Raw genomic sequence first — 22,973 nt, forward strand, 5'->3', positions numbered from 1 at the left:
TGCAGAACTCAGGATTTTGGACTTTGTCATTAAAGCAATGAGATGTGCATAAGAAAAAAAATTGTAACTATGTGTGTTGATGGATGTTAACTAATCTTATTGTGGTCATCATTTTGCAACATCAAATGGTTGTGTTGCATACCTAAAACTAATATAATGTCTGTCAGTTGTATCTCAATAAGTCTCTGCATTGAGATGCGATCTCCTATATGCATTTTAAACGACCACTTCTGTGGTACGGAGGCTAGGCTAAGATTTGGAGAAAACTGGGATTGGAGACCATTAAAGTAATCCAGGTAAGAGGTCCCAGGAGTTTGGGCTGGGTTTGTGGCAATGATGATGGGGTGAAGCAGGAGAATTTGAGAGCTATCTAGAAGGTATCTGTGAATTTAGAGTCTGAGGAAGTCTTGTCTCTCCGTAAGGAACCAGTATGCTTAGTTTTATCAGACCGTGAGAACTATATAGCCATTGTGTTTCCTGATGTGTTTTGAATGCCAAGAAGTTGAGCTAATTTTAGAGTTCAATGGCAGTAACTCCCTTAGCCTGCCTTTCCCTCATCCCCATCCTCTCCTTAGCTCACTTTACATCTTTTATGTTTATTTTAATGTCTCTGTTATATGTGTATCCATTTAGTGTGTCTCCTCAAATCCTTTAAGTGGTAAACAGATACAACAAAGTATATCTTTTTTTATTTTAAACTCGCATGCTTAACAATAGTTCCATTAAGACCTGGACCTCTGTAATGGAGTCTGAAGAAGCTCTTCCCACCCCTCCATGATCAGCAGAATTCTTCCTTTTGAGCAGGAGAGTCTCTGTGCTTCGTGGGGAGAGAAGCCTTCTCATAGCCCTGGTAATACAGACACTGGATGAAGTCCAGGATGAACTGCTGACCTCTCGTTGGCAGCCTCTGAGCACCTGCTCCAACAATCAGACATCTTTTAAAAGGAGACGCAATTGTGAGGAGCTAGGCTCTGCCCTCAATTTAAAGGAGAAGATTCAGGAACCTTTTGTATCCCTTTTAGTAACCTTTAAGTCTGGCTGGTGCAGGGTTACTCAGGGAGAAACAAATATTTCCCATTAACTGCTAACTGTGTAGATTCTCTCCATAGCCCAACACACACTCACGACTCAGAGCCTGAGGCAGATTACATTCCTAATCCTTGAATTAGAGGAAAAAAATTAAAAAAAAAATACAGGAATATGTTAAGAGTTAGGCATATTCAACCACGTCAATAACCATTACTCAGTTGATTTCTGTACAATTCTCTTCTTTCCCAAACATTCTCCCACTCCCTCGACCCCATCTCATCCCATATACTCTCGGGTCTCTGAAATACATTCTAAAACTCTGGCTCACCTCTGAAATATGTTTTCAGTGTTGACCTGGCAGGACTCATGCTCCGATTGTCCTACTTTTCCTGCACATGTCTTTCCTGGCTGGCTCTGTTGGCATTGGTGTATCCTTTTGCCATGCCTCGGGCATTGTTCATCTCCGTGCCCTGCATTCAACCTTCAAGCTCTATTTTACTGACTTTCTTCTGTAACTGGGAGACTTCCCAGTTTCTTTCCAGGCCATTCAGTTTCTCTGGCATTCCTTGCTCATTGATCATTTCTAACCACGTCTCCCCTTGTACTGCTTGGCCCCAAGTGAAATGTGAGAACCACTGAAAGATTTTGAGGAAATTACCCTGGGTGCTGCTGAACAGCAGCCTTTTCAGCCGTTTCTCATTAGCTCAATGTCCTCAGAGTCACAGGTGCCTCTCATTCATATTGAAATCCTGCAAAGCTTTCTGGTTGGCCCTGAATTACCGCTTTGGACAAAAGGAAGGATACACATTGCATCGTGAATTTTGTCATGTTCCCCAATGTTTACACCAAAGTAGTCCCTTCTGATGAACATTAAGTTGTTTGCATTTACTGCCAAAATTATGAAGTACACACGGAGAAGCTAATCCCTTGTGAAGCTCCACTCTAAGGTCTGAATCCAGGCTCTCTTAACCAAATTTAGATGTGTTAATCGCCTTGCTTCAGGGTGTCCTTTCTCTGGTGAGACTTTGTTTCATGTAAAATACAACAAGTATTTTAGGCCAATAAACAAAAATTAATCCCTAGAGTTTTTTCTAGTCCCCCAGTCCTCTGTTGAGTTTCACAGCTTTGATTTATTTGAAAACTAGAATAACATTACAAAGCTTCTAAAGTAAGCATTGCTTGAAAGTCAACCATTTAAATTATGGGGTGTAATTCTGCAGTGGCATTCCAATACCCTCCCTGTTTTTCAAGTTACTACATATATTTCACTCTCTCCATCATTCCATCTAGTAATCACCCCAAGCCCCAATCCAACACTTCTGCTCTAGCTACACGTTCTTCATTTAGCCTACACACTTTGACCAGTCATTCAGCGATGAACTTGTGAAATAGCACACCACTTAACTGAATGACACACCAGCATCTTTCATTTCTTCTTCCATTGCAATATTGCATTACAGATTACGTTGTTTAATTAGATAGATTCTGCCAAAGTCTCACCTTTTTAATAGAGCATAACTACTAATTAGTACTCTGATTAGGTTCTTGTTAGATTTGGAAGTAATAAGTTTTGATTTCTTTAAAATATTCTACAACTCTGACTTCTTACTAATTCAAATGGCCTTCTCCTAGGCAACACTCTCTCAATGTAAGGGTTTACTCGTTCCAAATGTATGTAATGTTCAAAGATAGGTAACACATGACTCCAAAATTGTAATGGCTTAAAGCAGTAAAGGTTTATGTCCATCTCTGAGGGCCATAACTCTCCTCCACATAGAATTTATTCCTGGCTTCAAGCTGATGGAGTAGCCTCTATCTGAAGTATTTCTGGCCTTTTGGTAGAAGGAAAAGAAAGTATATCAAAGCACATACTAACTCTTAAAATTTCTGCCCAAAGAGGGCACACGTCACTTCTGCTCACATTTCACTGGCCAAAGCAAGTCACGTGGCCATGCTTGAGTTCAATAGGGTGAGGAATAAAATCTTCCCATAAGGAGGGACACTGTGCATGTGTGAACAGTTATAAAGTGCGCTACAGTATCCTAATCATATAATATTCTGCATTAATTAGAAATCAGAACATACATATAATACTACTGGGTTATAAAATCAAAGGAAAATACGATGATCGAAAACAGTAAACTCGCTTGATCATAGAAGGAATTATCTTTGGTTTGCCTGAGTACTAACAAAGCCTCACAGTAATGCCATTAAATTATTTAGTTAGATACCTATGCAATTTTTTTCTTCATTTATTTCCATTAATTATCTGGATTTTTTTCTTACTTTGCCTAATATAGCTATTAATTTGAGATAGCATTGAATAATTTCTAGTGATATTTTTGTATAGTACAGATCACTGATATCAGAGTTTTAGACATTTTAAACTGTATCTTAAATGTTTCTATATAAACCATAGTCTTCTTCAGTCATTAAAATAACATAACTGTTTATTCTCTAAAGATATGTTGTTTAGTAAACTACTCCAGTTAAAAATAGAGGAACAAACTTCTCCCCTCATCACCCTTTTTTTTTTTGAGTTGAAGATATTTGCTTGCTTCTACTAAATGTAGTTACAGTTAACCAAAAAATAAATACAGCTTTTTAAAGGTGAATTAATGCCCTTTTGAGCTATAGCTACTACCAAGCATCTCACAGTTTATTTATTCAAAAATACTTATCAACTGCTCTAGTACATACAGTGGGCAAGGTACTGGGGATACTGTAGTAAGTAAGACAGAGATGGTCTCTCCTCAGGGAGTTTAAACTCTAGTTAAAGAGATAGAAAATACATTATTAAGCAAGTAAAATAATTATATGCTGTTGATAAATGATAAGAAAAAATGAAATGGATGCTGTGTTTAGGGAACGAATTGAGACAGAATGAATATATTCCAAAATAGTATATTTTGGAAATAGAATATATAGATCTTACTGATGGATTGTTTGTACGGGGTGAGCAATAGGGAGAAATCCAGGCTCACTCAATGTCTGGGTAGATCACCTGGGTAGATGATAGTATCATCAGCTGAGATGTGGAAGAATAGAGGAAAATCAGGTTTTGGAGGTAGCTGGCAGCAGAGGGCTTCTGTGTTTGACACGTTAAGTTTGAGAAGCTTATTAGATATAGAAGCACAAAGATCAAATAGAAAGAAACCTATATAACATCTGATATGTGTAATATTGTACATAATGGTATTATATGTTAGAACGTGCATAACGTTTTATATATATGTGTGTATAGAAAGAGAGACGGAGACAGACTACATCATCTAGAGATAGAACAGAGGAGGCAGAGCCAGCAAAGAAGATGGAAAAAGAATGCAAAATTTCTTCTGTAAAGGGTCAGATAGTAAATAGTTTAGGCTTTGCAAGTCATAAGGCCTCTGCCACAACTACTTAACTCTGCAGTTGCAGTACAAAAGCAACCATAGACAATACAGAAAGGAATGTATGTGGCTATGTTCCAATAAAGCTTTATTTATGACACACTGGAATTTCATATAACTTTTATATTAATGAAATTTTATTATCCTTTTTATTCATTTTCAACCATTTAAAAAGGTGAGAACAATCCTTAGCTCACAGGCAGGACAAAAGCAAGCAGTGGGCTAGATTTGGCCCATTGCTGTAGTTTGCTGACCTCTGAGGGAAACTCCCGTGTATTAGTTATCTATGACTGTGTAACAAGTTACCCTAAAATTTAGCAGCTTAAAACAACAAATATTTATTTTCTCATAGGGTCAGTGGATCAGGAATCTGGGCTCAGCTTAACTGAGTCCTTGGCCCAGGGTCATTCACAGGCTGCCATTGAGGTGTTGGCTGGGACTAAGTCACCACAAGGCTCCACTGGGGAGGATCTGCTTCCAGGCTCACCTGGTGGTAGCTGGCAGGATTCAGTTCTTCCCTGCCTGTTGTCCAGAGACCTCTTTTAGTTTTTGTACCATGTGGGCCTTTCCATAGGGAAGTTCACAACATGGTAGCTGGTTTCCATCGAAATAAAAAAGAGCAAGCAAGGGGGAGTGGGCAAGATGGAAGCCGGAGTCTTTTGTAATCCAATCTCAGAAGTATCACCCATCACTTTTGCCATATTCTATTCATATAGAAGCAAGTTGCTGGGTTTACCCCATGCTCAAGGTGAGGGGATCACACAAGGGCATTACTACCAGGAGAGGGGATCATTGGGAGTCATCTTAGAAGCTGCCCCCTGCTGGGAGAATGTGGTGTTACACACAGAGGCTGAGAAAGGAGAGTGGTTCCAGAATGCAGAAGTGGTCAACTGTAGTCAATGTTGCTTAAAGGGTTAGAAAGATAAGAATGGAAAAGTATTAAGTGTAAGGAGATGATACGAAGAGTGAATTGCAGGAGAGTTAAGTGGAGACTTTATAAAGGCCACTTTCAAGAATTTTTGCTAGAAGGAGTCTAAAAATGAAGTAGTTGCTAGAAAGGTACATGAAGTAAGGAGGGGCTAAGAAAAGAAAAGAAGGTAGGCGATTCTTGAGCATGCTTGTATACCGATAGGAATAGTTCAGTAGAAAAAGAGAAATTCTTGATGCAAGGGGGAAGAAAAACTGAAGGACTGTCCTTAAGAACAGAAGTGATGGAATCCAGATTACTCGTGCAAGGATGTTTCTCTGATGGGAGGAGGAGGGCATCCTCTGTTGTAACTGCACAGAAGAACATGGGAAGAGATATCAATGCGAGCAGTTTGTTGATGGAAAGATAAAGGAGTTCCTGGATGGCCTTCATATATTCAGAAAAGTATGAGATGGTGCAGACTGGTATAGGAGATTTGAGGATGGAGGTGTAGATATGCAATAGGACACTATTTTTTGGAAAGTAGGGAAGTAAACTTACAGGGAACACATTTTAAGATTGCCTGGCGTGATCGAGCTCTGTGTTCATGTTTTTAATGTCAGTCATCCTGATGGTTTGATTTTCTGTAGTACCTTTCAGCTGCTCAAGTTTGCATAGGAGAAAATGGGTAGTTTGCGGTTTTGCTGACATGTACAATGAGGAGGAGTAGAGGCAACGACTGTATTTAAAAGGAGTAAATGAACCATAGAATCAAGGTGAGTCCATAGAGAAGTGAAACCAGGGCCAGTCTGATTGTGAGAGAGTGGTGAAATAATAGAATAGAGGGGATGCTTCTTTACAGAAAATTGAGATTCAGAGGAGAAGTTGACCACTTAAAAATGCTTCTCATAAATAAAGTCTCCTTAATAAGAGGATACTTGACAGGTGAAATCCACGTTCAACTTTGAATTAGTTTGATTTGGTGATTTTAAATCACTCAGACGGGAAGGGGTTTTTCTCCTTTAAGAAATATGGCACTAAAATGAAGGAGAGTGATCTTTAAAAGGAAAGGGAGGTTTGACCAGGAAGGGTAGGGGAGGGTTGATGCTGATGAACCAGCTGGAGCAATCAGTGTTTCTCCTGTAGCTTCCTAACCCTGTAATTTCAAAGCCTGGATATGCAAAAGCGTCACCTGTGTAGAGCTTGCTGAAAATCAGATGTCAGGCACCACTCAACACTTTCTGATTCAGAATTAGCATCAGAACCTTAACAATCACCTCAGATGTTGCTCATGGACAGTCGGGCTGAGTGTAGCCTTTAACTGGCTGGAAACTTCTGCTTCCTGCTTCTTGGAAGCAAGTCACCATAGAAGTGCGTCTATCCAAAGACCATCATGCTGAGACAAGCCCAAACCACATGAAGAGGCTCTGGAAAATGAGGTGCCACTTAAAGAGAGAGGGGCTGACAGGGGGAGTATCAGAGATAGACAGACAGACACTAAGACACATAAAGGCAATAAACATGTGAATGAGACATCTTGGATATCCAATTAATATGTCCCTCTCTTTGGGTCTTCCCTATCTGTATTTAAACATGCTCAAGTCTCTCCCAGCTGGCAAAGCAAAACACATTCTTAACATCAGAGATTCTTCTCTAGCATGTCTTTCACTTTTTACCTTCAAGTTTACCTTCTAGAAAGGGTTGTCTACTTTCTGTCTCTCCTCCCCATTCACTCCTCAAACTACTATAACATGACTTTCTCTCTCATCCTATAGAGACCTGCTCATGCCTGAGTCATCAGTGATTTTTTTTTTCTTTTTTGCTAAACCCAGTGGTCACAGTTGGTCCTTCTTGAAATCTTGATTTCTCTTAAGCTGATGATGCCTATAACCATTTCCTCTTCCTTGAAACAGTTCTTTCTTTAACATTGGCTCTAGTCTCTTCTAATTTTCCTCCTACTTTTTGAACATCTCATTCCATTTATCAGTGTCCCTTCCTCTGCCTGTCTCTTAAATTTTAGTGTTCCATAGGAACTTCTTTACTAATATTTTACAAACTCTCATTGGTTGCTCTGAATATCCATCTCTGTGGCTTCGACCACTACCTCCATGATGAGAATCCTCAAACATCTCTAGCCAAGATTTCTGTCTGAACTAGAATTCTTAACCTGGGGTTCACAGACCCATTGGGGGGTCTGTGCAGAATTCAGAACAGCTTAGGTGGGAAAAAATTATATCTTTCTTCTCATTATTCTTTAACTGAAATTTAGCTTTTCCTTCAATTATGAATGTACGCAACACACCACAATGGAACAATTAGTACCTGTACCAATAGAAGCCACAAATACTTTTATATCAAAATGCAGTTGTTGCAGATATCTTGAGATATGACTTACACTTACTGCCACTTGAAAATTTTGGTAGTTATTAGACCTACCACTGGATCCTCTTATTATTTAACATATTAATAGGAAAATTCAAATATTACGAAGTCACAGATTTCCTTTTCTATATTTTGATACTGCTTTTCCTTTTTTACTCTCTATATTTTATTTTATGATTTTAAAACATTTTTCTGAGAAGGGGTCCATAGGCTTTATCTATGATAGACTGATAAAGAGATCCATGAGACCAAAACTACATTTAATTCCTGAGATAAACTCAACTCTGTCATATACATGGCTAGATTTAGTTTGCAAATATTTTGTTTAAAATTTTTGCATCTATGTTCATGAATCAGATTGGCCCATGATTTTGCATTCCTATACTGTCCTTTTTAGGTTCTCTTTTCTTTTTTCTATTTTCTGGAGATTATATAAATTGAAATTATGTTTCAGGAAAGTATGGTGAAGTCTTTTCTGTATAACTAAATAAATCAGGTGTTTTGGGGGGGAGGGAGATTTTAGCCACTGATTCAATTTCTTTAAAGATTAAAGATTACACTGATTTTCAGTCAGCATGGCCATCATCAAAAAATCTGCAAACAATAAATACTGGAGAGGGTGTGGAGAAAAGGGAACCCTCCTACACTGTTGGTGGGAATGTAAATTGGTACAGAGTTACCATATGATCCAGCAATCCCACTCTTGGGCATATATCTGGAGAAAAACATGGTTCAAAAGGATACATGTACCCCAATGTTCACTGCAGCACTGTTTACAATAGCCAAGACATGGAAGCAATCTAAATGTCCATCGACAGATGAATGGATAAAGAACATGTGGTACATATGTACAATGGAATATTACTCAGCCATTTGCAGCAACATGGATGGACCTAGATATTATCGTACTAAGTGAAGTAAGTCAGAGCAAGACAAATATCATATATTGCTTATATGAGGCATCTAAAAAAAACTGATACAAATGAACTTATCTACAGAACACAAACAGACTCACAGAGTTAGAGAACAAATTTATGGTTACTCGGGGGGGAACAGTGAGGGGGAGGAATAGACTGGGAGTTTGGGATTGACATGTACACATGGCTATATTTAAAATAAAATGCCTTTCCATTAAAAAAAATTAAAGACTACACGGGTTTTCTATATTTTCTTGAGTCACCCTTGGTAAGTTATATTTTCTAGAAATGTATTAACTTCAAATTTATAGGCAAAAAAATATAATATACTTTTTCTGTTTATGCTCTGTGGAATTTCTAATTATATCTTTTTTATTCATAATATTATTTATTTGTTCTTTTTCTTTTTTCTCTTGATTAGTCTTGCTAAAGTGTGCTTAGTCAATTTTATTAATTTTCACAAAATATCAAATTGGTATTTTTGATCCTATTTTATGTGTTTCCTATTTTCTGCTAGTTGCATTTTTATCCTTTTCTAATTTTTATTTTCTTTGGGTTTATTATGATGTACTTTTCCTAATCTGAGGGTAAAGTGCTTAAGCAATTAACTTTTATTCTTTCTTTCTAATATAAGCATTCAAGACTAAACTTAAGTACAGTTTATAAATCCCATTAACATTGGCAAACAGTGTTTCACGTTTCAGGAAATGGCACCACCATCCACCCACATTCAGGGTACAATCTTCAAGTCGTACTTGATATTTTTCCCACTCCTTCATACGCATATCCATTCACTCACTAAATTTTGTTGATTTTCGTCTTTTAACTATTTCCCTGATCTGTTGATTTCATCTTATCACCATCTGACAATACTCTAATCCAAGCCTTGATTATTTTTGCTCATTCTACTACAATAACCACTCTAATTTATGTTTCCTGAGAGCAGAGTGTTTGTTTCTTGTTCATTGTTATATCCTCAGAGACAAGAAAAGTACCTTGTACTTTAAAGTACTCAATAAATCCTTGTTGAATGAATGAATGAGAACCATTCTAACTAGCCTTCTCCTATTTACTTTTGGCCCTCCAAGATGTTTCTTTTTCTTCTTAATAATGAAATACTTTAGGCTTAATGTCAGGGCAGGTAGAGATCCAGATGGCAGAGTTAGGAGGACACTGAGCTCATCTCCCTCCATGAACGCATCATCAAAAATACGACTACAGGGCTTCCCTGGTGGCGCAGTGGTTGAGAGTCTGCCTGCCAATTCAGGGGACGCGGGTTCGAGCCCTGGTCCGGGAAGATCCCACATGCCGCAGAACAACTAAGCCCATGCACCACAACTACTGAGTCCGCGCTCTAGAGCCCGTGAGCCACAACTACTGAGCCCGCGCACCTAGAGCCCATGCTCTGCAACAAGAGAAGCCACCTCAATGAGAGGCTCATGCACTGCAACGAAGAGCAGCCCCCGCTCACTGCAACTCGAGAAAGCCCGTGCTGAGCACCGAAGACCCAACGCAGCCAAAAATTAATTAATTAATTAATTTTTAAAAAATAGAAAGAAAGATCCATATGCAGTTTGGTAGGAAAGGAGGAGAAGCAATCTGATTAGGATCTGCACCCTGGATGGAGGACCCAGGAGAGGAGGGGGATATCACAGGCTAAGGGATATTCCCTGGGGAGCAAGAGGTTCAAGCCACATATCAGGCACCCCAGCACTGGGATCCAGGAATGCAAATCCCCTTAGCTGGATTGAAAACTAGTGGGGCTTACCAGAAGGCTAAAAGAAACAGAGACTCTGCTCTTGAAAAGCATGCACATGCTTGCTTACTCCCAGTCACAGCACAAAGGCAGCAAACTGAAAACTGCCTGGGGCTCTAGCTGGCTTGCCAGGACTGCCCCGGTTTACCCCAGGCCTGCACCAGGCACCCACTCCTGCCCATATTGCTCCAGTGCTGATCTCCACTGGAGCAGGGGCTGCCATTGCCAATGACAGTGCACACACTTAGAGGGAGTGGAGCCAGCTTGGACATGACCCCATCTCTGATCAGAGTGAAGGTAGCCATTGCCAGGACACACATGCCTACCTACAGTTAGGAGGAGTGAAACTAGCTCCAGGACAGAGACCCACATTGCCAGCAGGAGCGAAGCCAGCTCAGTAGTGTGAAACCACCCCTCTGTCCCTGACCCAGCCTCTAACCAAGGCACACAGAGGGAAAACGTAAAAACCAACACAAACGTGAAGCCCCAAACCCATAGGCCCCTGTCACTAAACCAACCAAGGTAGAGACAGCCATCACCCACACAAGAGAAACCCAACTCCTTCAGGGGTTCTGCTTCAGCACCTTGAGCCCTGCACTCATACCTGATAGGGTAGGGACAGCCATGAGCATCAGAGAAGCCCTGGATTGCACCTGGCTGTAGCTTTAACCCCTCCATCTCCAGCCCTGTCTCCCACCAAGGTGATAGCTGACAGCACACCCTGGGGGAAGATGTGACCATGCTCACTTCAGACCCAGCTTTCCTACCAAAGCCAGTGGGCACACACAGACTGCATAGAAAGCTCCCACACAGGGACACCCCTTCAAGACTAGGATAGGTAACTGTTTCATGTAATTTCATAGAGACAGAAATTTAAACAAAATGAGAAGACAGGAGAATATGTTGCAAATGAAAGAAAAAGAAAAAACCCTGAAAAAACCCTAATGAAATAGAGATAAATAATTTACCAGATAAAGAGTTCAAATCAATAACAAGAATGCTAACTGAACTTGGGAAAAGAATATATAAACACAGAATTTTAATAAAGAACTAGAAAATGTAAAAAAAAAGAATCGGAGTTGAAGAGTATAATAGCTGTAATAAGAAATAAACTAGAAGAATTAACATCAAGGTAGGTGATACAGAAAAATGAATAAATGATCTGGAAGATAGAATAATGGAAATCACCCAATCAGAACAGCAAAAAGAAAAACAACTTTTACAAAATGAGGAAAGTTTAAGGGACCTCTTGGACAGCATCAAGCGTACCAACATTTGCATTTTAGGGCTCCCAGAAGGAGAAGAGAGAAAGAGAGAAAAGGATCAAGAATGTATTCAAATGAAATGATGGCTGAAAATATCCCGAACCTGGAGAAGGAAACAGATATCCAGGTATAGGAAACACAGAGAGTCCCAAATAAGATGAACCCAAGAAGACCCACACCAAGATATATCATAATTAAAATGCCAATAGTTAGAGAATTCTAAAGGCAAAAAAAGAAGTCACATACAAGGGAACCCCCTCTAAGGCTACCAGCTGATTTTTCGGCAACAACTTTGCAAGATAAAAGGGAGTGACTTGAGGGCTTCCCTGGTAGCGCAGTGGTTAAGAATCCGCTTGCCAAGTCAGGGGACACAGGTTCGAGCCCTGGTCCAGGAAGATCCCACATGCCACAGAGCAGTTCAGCCTGCGTGCCACAACTACTGAAGCCCACGCGCCTAGAGCCCGTGCTTCACAACAAGAGAAGCCACCGCAATGAGAGGCCTGCATACCACAACGAAGAGTAACCCCTGCTTGCTGCAACTAGAGAAAGCCCCACGCACAGCAATGAAGACCCAACACAGCCAAAACTAAATAAATAAATAATGTTTTTTTAAAAAAAGGGAGTGACTTGATACATTTAAAGTGCTGAAAGATAAAAACCAACAAACTAGGATAGTCCACCCAGCAAGGTTATCATTCAGAATTGAAGGAGAGATAAAGAACATCTCAGACAAGCAAAAACCAAAAGAGTTCATCAATACTAAACCAACGCAAGAAGAAGTGTTAAAGGATCTTCTCCAAGTGGCAAAGAAAAGGCTGCAATAAGAAGTAAGAATTTGATCACAACTAACTGCTGAACAATCATCGACAGGAAGACACTGGAACTCACCAAAAAAGATACCCCACATCCAAAGACAAACAAGAAGCCACAATGAGATGGTAGGAAGGGCGCAATCACAATAAAACAAAATCCCATAACTGCTGGGTGGGTGACCCAGAAACTGGAGAACGCTTACACCACAGAAGTCAACCCACTGGAGTGAAGGTTCTGAGACCCACGTCAGGCTTCCAAACCTGGGGGTCCAGCAATGGGAGGACGAATTCCTAGAGAATCACACATTGAAGGCTAGCAGGATTTCACTGCAGGACTTCGACAGGACTGGGGAAAACAGACTCCACTCTTGGAGGGCACACAAAAAGTAGTGTGTGCATCACGACCCAGGGGAAGGAGCAGTGACCCCATAGAGACTGAACCAGACCTACCTGCTAGTGTTTGGGGGTCTCCTGCAGAGGTGGGGGGTGGCTCTGTCTCACTGTGAGGACAAGGACACTAGCAGCAGAAGTTCTGGGAAGTACTCCTTGGCGTGAGCCCTCCCAGAGTCCGCCATAAGCCCCACCAAAGAGCCCGAGTGGGCTGCACTGTTGGGTCACCTCAGGCCAAACAACAGGGAGGGGACCCAGCCCCACCCATCAGCAGGCAAGTGGATTAAAGTTTTACTAAGCTCTGCCCACCAGAGCAACAGCCAGCTTTACCCACCACCAGTCCCTCCCATCAGCAGACTTGCACAAGCCTCTTAGGTAGCCTCATCCACCAGAGGGCAGACAGCAGAAGCAAGAAGAACCACAATCCTGCAGCCTGTAACACAAAAACCACATTGATATAAAGATAGACAAGATGAAAAGGCAGAGGGCTATGTACCAGATGAAGGAACAAGATAAAACCCCAGAAAACAACTAAATGAAGTGGAGATAGGCAACCTTCCAGAAAAAGAATTCAGAATAATGATAGTGAAGATGATCCAGGACCTCGGAAAAAGAATGGAGGCAAATATCGAGAAGATGCAAGAAATGTTTAACAAAGACCTAGAAGAATTAAAGAACAAACAGAGGTGAACAATACAATAACTGAAATGAAAACTACACTAGAAGGAATCAATAGCAGAATAACTGAGGCAGAAGAATGGATAAGTGACCTGGAAGACAGAATGGTGGAATTCACTGCTGTGGAACAGAATAAAGAAAAAAGAATGAAAAGAAATGAAGACAGCCTAAGAGACCTCTAGGACAACATTAAGCACAACAACATTCGCATTATAGGGGTCCCAAAAGGAGAAGAGAGAGAGAAAAGACCCGAGAAAATATTTGAAGAGTTTATAGTCGAAAACTTCCCTACCATGGGAAAGGAAATAGCCACCCAAGTCCAGGAAGCACAGAGAGTCCCATACAAGATAAACCCAAGGAGAAACATGCCAAGACACATAGTAATCAAACTGGCAAAAATTAAAGACAAAGAAAAATTATTGAAAACAGCAAGGGAAAAATGACAAATAACATACAAGGGAACTCCCATAAGGTTAACAGCTGATTTCTCAGCAGAAATTCTACAAGCCAGAAGGGAGTGGCATGATATACTTAAAGTGGTGAAAGGGAAGAACCCACAACCAAGATTACTCTACCCAGCAAGGATCTCATTCAGATTCGATGGAGAAATCAAAAGCTTTACAGACAAGCAAAAGCTAAGAGAATTCAGCACCACCAAACCAGCTCTAAAACAAATGCTAAAAGAACTTCTCTAGGTGGGAAACACAAGATAAGAAAAGGACCTACAAAAACAAACCCAAAACAATTAAAAAAATGGTAATAGTAACATACATATTGATAATTACCTTAAACGTGAATGGATTAAAGGCTCCAACCAAAAGACACAGGCTTGCTGAATGGAAACAAAAGCAAGACCCACCTATATGCTGTCTACAAGAGACCCACTTCAGACCTAGGGACACATACAGACTGAAAGTGAGGGGATGCAAAAAGATAATCATGCAAATGGAAATCAAAAGAAAGCTGGAGTAGCAATACTCATATCAGATAAAATAGACTTTAAAGAATGTTACAAGACACAGGGAAGGACACTACATAATGATCAAGGGATCAATCCAAGAAAAAGATATAACAATTATAAATATATATGGACCCAACATAGGAACACCTCAATACATAAGGCAACTGCTAGCAGCTATAAAAGAGGAAATTGACAGTGACACAATAATAGTGGGGGACTTTAACACCTCACTTACACCAATGGACAGATCATCCAAACAGAAAATTAATAAGGAAACACAAGCTTTAAATGGCACAATAGACCAGATAGATTTAAGTGATATTTATAGGACATTGAATCCAAAAACAGCGAACTACACTTTCATCTCAAGTGCACACGGAACTTTCTCCAGGATACATCACATCTTGGGTCACAAATCCAGCCTCAGTAAATTTAAGAAAATTAAAATCATATCAAGCATCTTTTCTGACCACAACACTATGAGATTAGAAATGAATTACAGGGAAAAAAACATAAAAAACACAAACACATGGAGGCTAAACAATACATTACTAAATAACCAAGCGATCACTGAAGAAATCAAAAAGGAAATCAAAAATTACCTAGAGACAAGTGACAATGAAAACACAGCAATCCAAAACCTATGGGATGCAGCAAAAGCAGTTCTAAGAGGGAACTCTATAGCTATACAAGCCTACCTCAAGAAACAAGAAAAATCTCAAATAAACAATCTAACCTTACACCTAAAGAAAGAAGAACAAACAAAACCCAAAGTAGGCAGAAAGAAAGAAATCATAAAGACCAGAGCAGAAATAAATGAAATAGAAACAAAGAAAACAATAACAAAGATCAATAAAGCTAAAAGCTGGTTCTTGGAGAAGATAAACAAAATTGATAAACCACTAGCCAGACGCATCAAGAAAAAGAGGGAGAGGACTCAAATCAATAAAATTAGAAATGAAAAAGGAGAAGTTACAACAGACACCGCAGAAATACAAGGCATCCTAAGAGACTACTCTAAGCAACTCTATGCCAATAAAATGGACAACCTGGAAGGAATGGACAAATTCTTAGAAAAGTATGACCTCCCAAGACTGAACCAGGAAGAAATAGAAAATATGAACAGACCAATCACAAGTAATGAAATTGAAACTGTGATTTAAAATCTTGGAACAAACACAAGTCCAGTACCGGATAGCTTCACAGGTGAATTCTGTCAAATATTTAGAGAAGAGCCAACACCCATCCTTCTCAAACTCTTCCAGAAAATTGCAGAGGAAGGAACACTCCCAAACTCATTCTATGAGGCCATCATCACCCTGATACCAAAACTAGACAAAGATACTACAAAAAAAGAAAATTACAGACCAATATCACTGATGATTATAGATGCAAAAATCCTCAACAAAATACTAGCAAACAGAATCCAACAACACATTAAAAGGATCATACACCATGATCAAGTGGGATTTATCCCAGGGATGCAAGGATTCTTCAATATACGCAAATCAATCAATGTGATACACCATATTAACAAATTGAAGAATAAAAACCATATGATCATCTCAATAGATGGAGAAAAAGATTTTGACAAAATTCAACACCCATTTATGATAAAAACTCTCCAGAAAGTGGGCATAGAGGGAACCTACCTCAACATAATAAGGCCATATACGATAAACCCACAGCAAACATCATTCTCAATGGTGAAAAACTGAAAGCATTTCCTCTAAGATCAGGAACAAGACAAGGATGTCCACTCTCACCATTATTATTCAACAGTTTTGGAAGTGCTAGCCACGGCAGTCAGAGAAGAAAAAGAAATAAAGGGATACAAATTGGAAAAGAAGAAGTAAAACTGTCACTGCAGATGACATGATAGTATACATAGAGAATCCTAAAGATGCCACCAGAAAACTACTAGAGCTAATCAATGAATTTGGTAAAGTTGCAGGATACAAAATTAATGTACAGAAAACTCTTGCATTCCTATACACTAATGATGAACAGTCTGAAAGGGAAATTAAGGAAACACTCCCATTTACCATTGCAACCAAAAGAATAAAATACCTAGGAATAAACCTACCTAGGGAGACAAAAGACTTATATGCAGAAAACTATAAGACACTGATGAAAGAAATTAGAGATGGTACCAACAGAGGGAGAGATATACCATGTTCTTGGATTGGAAGAATCGATATTGTGAAAATGACTATACTATCCAAAGCAATCTACAGATTCAATGCAATCCCTATCAAATTACCAATGGCATTTTTTACGGAACTAGAACAAAAAGTCTTAAAATTTGTATGGAAACACAAAAGACCCTGAATAGCCAAAGCAGCCTTTAGGGAAAAAAACGGAGCTGGAGGAATCAGACTCCCTGACTTCAGACTATACTATAAAGCTACAGTAATCAAGACTATATGGTACTGGCACAAAAACAGAAACCCCGATCAATGGAACAAGACAGAAAGCCCAGAGATAAACCCACGCACCTATATGACAAAGGAGACAAGGATAGACAATAGAGAAAAGACAGTCTCTTCAGTAAGCGGTGCTAGGAATACTGGACAGCTACATGTAAAAGAATGAAAGTAGAACACTCCCTAACACCGTACACAAAAATAAACTCAAAATGCATTCGAGACCTAAAAGAAGACCAGACACTATCAAACTCTTAGAGGAAAACATAGGAAGAACACTCTTTGACATAAATCACAGCAATACCTTTTTCATCCACCTCCTAGAGTAATGGAAATAAAAACAAAAATAAACAAATGGGACCTAATGAAACTTCAAAGCTTTTGCACAGCAAAGGAAACCATAAACAAGACGAAAAGACAACCGTCAAAATGGGAGAAAATATTTGCAAACGAATCAACGGACAAAGGATTAATGTCCCAAATATATAAACAGTTCATGCAGCTCAATATTAAAGAAACAACCCAATCCAAAATTGGGCAGAAGACCTAAATAGACATTACTCCAAAGAAGACATACAGATGTCCAAGAAGCATACGAAAAGCTGCACAGCATCACTAGTTATTAGAGAAATGCAAATCAAAACTACTATGAGGTATCACCTCACACTAGTTAGAATGGGCATCATCAGAAAATCTACAAGCAACAAATGCTGGAGAATGTGTGGAGAAAACGGAACCCTCTTGCACTGTTGGTGGGAATGTAAATTGATACAGCCACTATGGAGAACAGTATGGAGGTTCCTTAAAAAACTAAAACCAGAATTACCATATGATCCAGCAATCCCACCACTGGGCATATACCCAGAGAAAACCATAATTCAAAAACACACATGCACCCCAATGTTCATTGCAGCACTGTTTACAACAGCCAGGACATGGAAGCAACCTAAATGCCCATCAACAGATGAATGGATAAAGAAGAGGTGGTACATATATACGATGGAATATTACTCAGCCATAAAAAGGAACAAAATTGGGTCATTTGTGGATACGTGGATGGATCGAGAGACTGTCATACAGAGTGAAGTAATCAGACAGAGAAAAACAAATATCGTATATTAATGCATATATGTGGAACCTAGAAAAATGGTACAGGTGAACTGGTTTGCAGAACAGAAATTGAGACAGATGTAGAGAACAAATGTATGGACACGAAGGGGGAAAGCAGCGGGAGGTGGGGCTGGTGGTGTGATGAATTGGGAGATTGGGATTGACATGTATACACTGATGTGTATAAAATGGATGAGTGATAAGAACCTGCTGTAGAAAAAAATAAATAACATTAAACTAAAAAAAATTTTTTAAAAAGAAGTAAGAATTTATAAGAAAGAAAAAAATCCCACTCGTAAAGGTAAACATACAGTAAAGGCTGTGGATCAACCACTTTAAAAAGCTAGTACAAAGATCAAAAAATAAAAGTTGTAAAATCAAGTATAACTGCAATAAATAGATAAGGGATAAACATGAAGATGTATAATGTTACCCAAAATACAAAATGTGGGAGAGGAACGTAAAAAAGGTAGATCTTTTAGAATGTGTTTGAACTTAAATGAATATCAGTTTAAAACAAGTAAATATTGTTATAGGTCAGCATATATGAACCCCATGGTAACCACAAATCAAAAACCTACAATAGGCACAAAAATAGAGAGAAAGAAACACAAGCATACTACTAAAGAAAATCATCAGACCATAAGGAAAGAAACTAAAAGAAGAAAAGAACAGAAAGAACTACAAAAACAACCAGAAAACAAGTAACAAAATGACACTAAGTACATACCTGTCAACAATCACTTTAAATATCAATGGAATAATGCTCCATTCAAAAGACATATGGTAGCTGATTGGATATAAAAAACCAAGACCTATCTATGTGCTGCTTGCAAGAGACTCTTTAGAGCTAAAGACAAATTTAGGCTGAAAGTGAGAGGATAGAAAAAAATATTTCATGCAAATGGAAACAAAAAGAAAGCTGAAATGATAGCAATACTCAGATCAGACAAAGTAGACTTTATTTTTAAAATATCTTTATTGGAATATAATTGCTTTACAATTGTGTGTTAGTTTCTGCTTTATAACAAAGTGAATCAACTATACATATACATATATCCCCATATCCCCTCTCTCTTGCGTCTCCCTCCCACCCTCCCTATCCCACCCCTCTAGGTGGTCACAAAGCACAGAGCTGATCTCCCTGTGCTATGTGGCTGCTTCCCACTAGCTATCTATTTTACCTTTGGTAGTGTATATATGTCCATGCCACTCTTTCTCTTCATCCCAGCTTACCCTTCCCCCTCCCCGTGTCCTCAGGTCCATTCTCTACATCTGCATCTTTATTCCTGTCCTGCCCCTAGGTTCTTCAGAACTTTTTTTTAGATTCCATATATGTGTGTTAGCATACAGTATTTGTTTTTCTCTTTCTGATTTACTTCACTCTGTATGACAGACTCTAGGTCCATCCACCTCACTACAAATAACTCAATTTTGTTTCTTTTTATGGCTGAGTAATAAATATTCCATTGTATATACGTGCCACATCTTCAGACAAAGTAGACTTTAAAACAAAGTCTAGGGCTTCCCTGGTGGCGCAGTGGTTGAGAGTCTGCCTGCCGATGCAGGGGACACAGGTTCGTGCCCCGGTCCGGGAAGATCCCACATGCTGTGGAGGGGCTGGGCCCGTGAGCCATGGCCTCTGAGCCTGCACGTCTGGAGCCTGTGCTCTGCAACGGGAAAGGCCACAACAGTGAGAGGCCCGCATACCTCTCTTTTGTCTATGACAAAAGACAAAGAAGAGCATTATATAATTACAAAGGAAACAATATAAGAAGAGGATATAACATTGGTAAACATATATTCACCTATTAAACGAGCACCTAAATATGTAAAGCAAATATTAATAGACATAAAGGGAGAAACTGACAATAATAGAATAATAGTAGGGGACTTTAATACTCTACTTATATCAATGGACAGATCCTCCAGAGAGAAAATCAATATGGAAACAGTAGTCTTAAATAACACATAAGACCAATTAAACTTAATAGATATCTACAGCACATTCTATCCAGAAACAGCAGAATACACATTGTTTTCAAATACACATGGAATGTTCTCCAGGATAGATCACATGCTATGTCACAAAACAAGTCTCAACAAATTTAAGAGGATAGAAATAATATCAAGCATTTTTCCGACCACAATGATGTGAAACTAGAAATCAATTACAGAAAGAAAAATGGGAAAAACACAAATGTGGAGGCTAAACAACATGTCACTAAAAAACTAGTGGGTCAATGACAAATCAAAGAGGAAGTCAGAAACTACCTTGAGACAAATTAAAATGAAAACACAACTTTCCAAAATCTATGGGATGCAGCAAAAGCAGTTTCTAAGAGGGAATTTTATAGCAATACAGTCCTATCTCAAGACACAAGAAAAATTACAAATAAACAACCTAACCTACTTTTTAAAGGAATCAGAAAAAGATGAACAAACAAAGCCCGAAGTCAGCAGAAGGAAGGCAATAATAAAGGTCGGAGAGGAGATAAATAAAAGAGACTGAAAAACAATAGAAAAGATCATGAAACCAAGAATTGGTTTTTTTATATTCCAGACATTATTTCTATCCTCAGCTGTTCAATTTGCTATTTAATTTGATTTAGTGGAATTTTTACTTAAATGATTACATTTTCAATTTTAATTTTAAAAGTTCTATTTTCAAATCTTTTTGGCCATTTTTAATACTTTATTGATCTTTTCTTATATTTTCATTCCTTTCTAAATGTTTTTAAACAATTTAAGAATACTTATTTTATGGGTTCTATTAATAATTCTGTTATCTGAATGTCCTAAGGTTCTATACCTGTTTTTAATGTGTCACATGAAATTTGCTTCTGGTAGGTTGCTTCCTTATGTATTGCAATTTTTGACTGTGAGATCTTTTTTTTAAAAAAACATCTTTATTGGAGCATAATTGCTTTAAAATTTTGTGTTAGTTTCTGCTGTATAACAAAGTGAATCAGCTATATGTATACATATATCCGCATATCCCCTCCCTCTTGCGTCTCCCTCCCACCCTCCCTATCCCACCCCTCTAGGTGGTCACAAAGCACCGAGCTGATCTCCCTGTGCTATGCGGCTGCTTCCCACTAGCTATCTGTTTTACATTTGGTAGTGTATATATGTCAGTGCTACTCTCTCACTTCGTCCCAGCTAACCCTTCCCCCTCCCCATGTCCTCAGTCCATTCTCTACATCTGCGTCTTTATTCCTGTCCTGCCCCTAGGTTCATTAGAACCTTTTTTGTTTTTTTAGATTCCATATATATGTGTTAGCATACGGTATTTGTTTTTCTCTTTCTGACTTACTTCACTCTGTATGACAGACTCTAGGTCCATCCACCTCACTACAAATAGCTCAATTTTGTTTCTTTTTATGGCTGAGTAATATTCCATTGTATATATGTGCCACATCTTCTTTATCCATTCATCTGTCGATGGACACTTAGGTTGCTTCCATATCCTGGCTATTGTAAATAGTAATGTAATGAACATTGTGGTACATGACTCTTTTTCAGTTATGGTTTTCTCAGGGTATATGCCCAGTAGTGGAATTTCTGGGTCATATGGTAGTTCTGTTTTTTAGTTTTTTAAGGGACCTCCATACTGTTCTCCATAGTGGCTGTGTCAATTTGCATTCCCACCAACAGTGCAAGAGGGTTTCCTTTGTGAGGCCTTTTTTTTTTTTTTTTTTGTGGTACACAGGCCTCTCACTTTTGTGGCCTCTCCCATTGCGGAGCACAGGCTCTGGACGCGCAGGCTCAGCGGCCATGGCTCATGAGCCTAGCTGCTCCGCAGCATGTGGGATCTTCCCAGACCGGGGCACGAACCCGTGTCCCCTGCATCGGCAGGCGGACTCTCAACCACTGCACCACCAGGGAAGCCCTGTGAGGTCATTTTTAATGGTGTTGTATCTTAGAGAAACCCACTATGATCTGACTTTAATGTGTATTACTCCAGAGATATTTTGTGGCTATGTCTTCCAATCTTTCCAGCCTTGCTAAAATGAGGTCTTGAGAAGATGCAAATTGAGCAATTGAAACTGAATCCCAAGCTATATATTTCATATGAATAAGTCATATTTTACCCTGTAATTTTTAATTGTTTATACCAGTAGGGATTTTAAGTCCCCATATTACCAAAAATGGCAATGCTTTATTTTTCAGCAGGAGCCAGATTAATCCTTTTATAAAGTATAAATCTAGTAATATAACTCACCTGTTTAAAAACCTTCAATGGTTTTCTTTTCTCTTTTTAGAATGGTATAGAATCTAAAATCCCTAACATGTTCTTCAAAGCCCTGAATGATCTGCCTCCTGGCATCTCAACCAGTTTCCCCTAGGTTACTGCTCTTTGTTAGCTTCCTTTGAGGGTGTTATGTTACTCCCCATCCCCAAGACTTTGCATATTCTATTCCTGTTGCTGGGAAAGCCTCATTCTCAGCTTCACCTGGAAAATGCCCACTTGCCTTTTTCCGTTCTCAGCTTGAGTGTTGCTTCCTCAGGAAACCTTCCCTGAGTTCCCTAATCTTACAGTCAGCTGAGGTTAGACTCCCATGTTATTCACTTTCAAAGTACCCCAAGGATTGTGTTATGTATAATCAAATCATTTCTTTTTCATTTAATGGCTGTCCTCTGTACCTAAATAAGCTCCAGGTGAACACAGCTGGGTCATCAGTTCTGTTCATTCCTAGCAGTTAGTACGTTGCCTATGTTGAAGAATAAACAAACAAAGCTTACCATTGTGTTTCATATTTTGAAACAGACATACACATTTTATTTAATATAAACGTGCTGCGAAAAGCTGTATCAGGAAATCAAACTCCTGTTTCAGATACAAGGAATTGCATGGAAGTTTTTAGAGTGTTGGAGACTGAAGAGCTTAATTCTAGGCAGGAAAGTAATTTTTATAAAGTAATTCATGTTAAATTCCATTGTTTCTGAA

Source organism: Pseudorca crassidens, chromosome 11 (genome assembly GCF_039906515.1).
Source record: "Pseudorca crassidens isolate mPseCra1 chromosome 11, mPseCra1.hap1, whole genome shotgun sequence".
Classification (NCBI taxonomy): Eukaryota; Metazoa; Chordata; class Mammalia; order Artiodactyla; family Delphinidae; genus Pseudorca; species Pseudorca crassidens.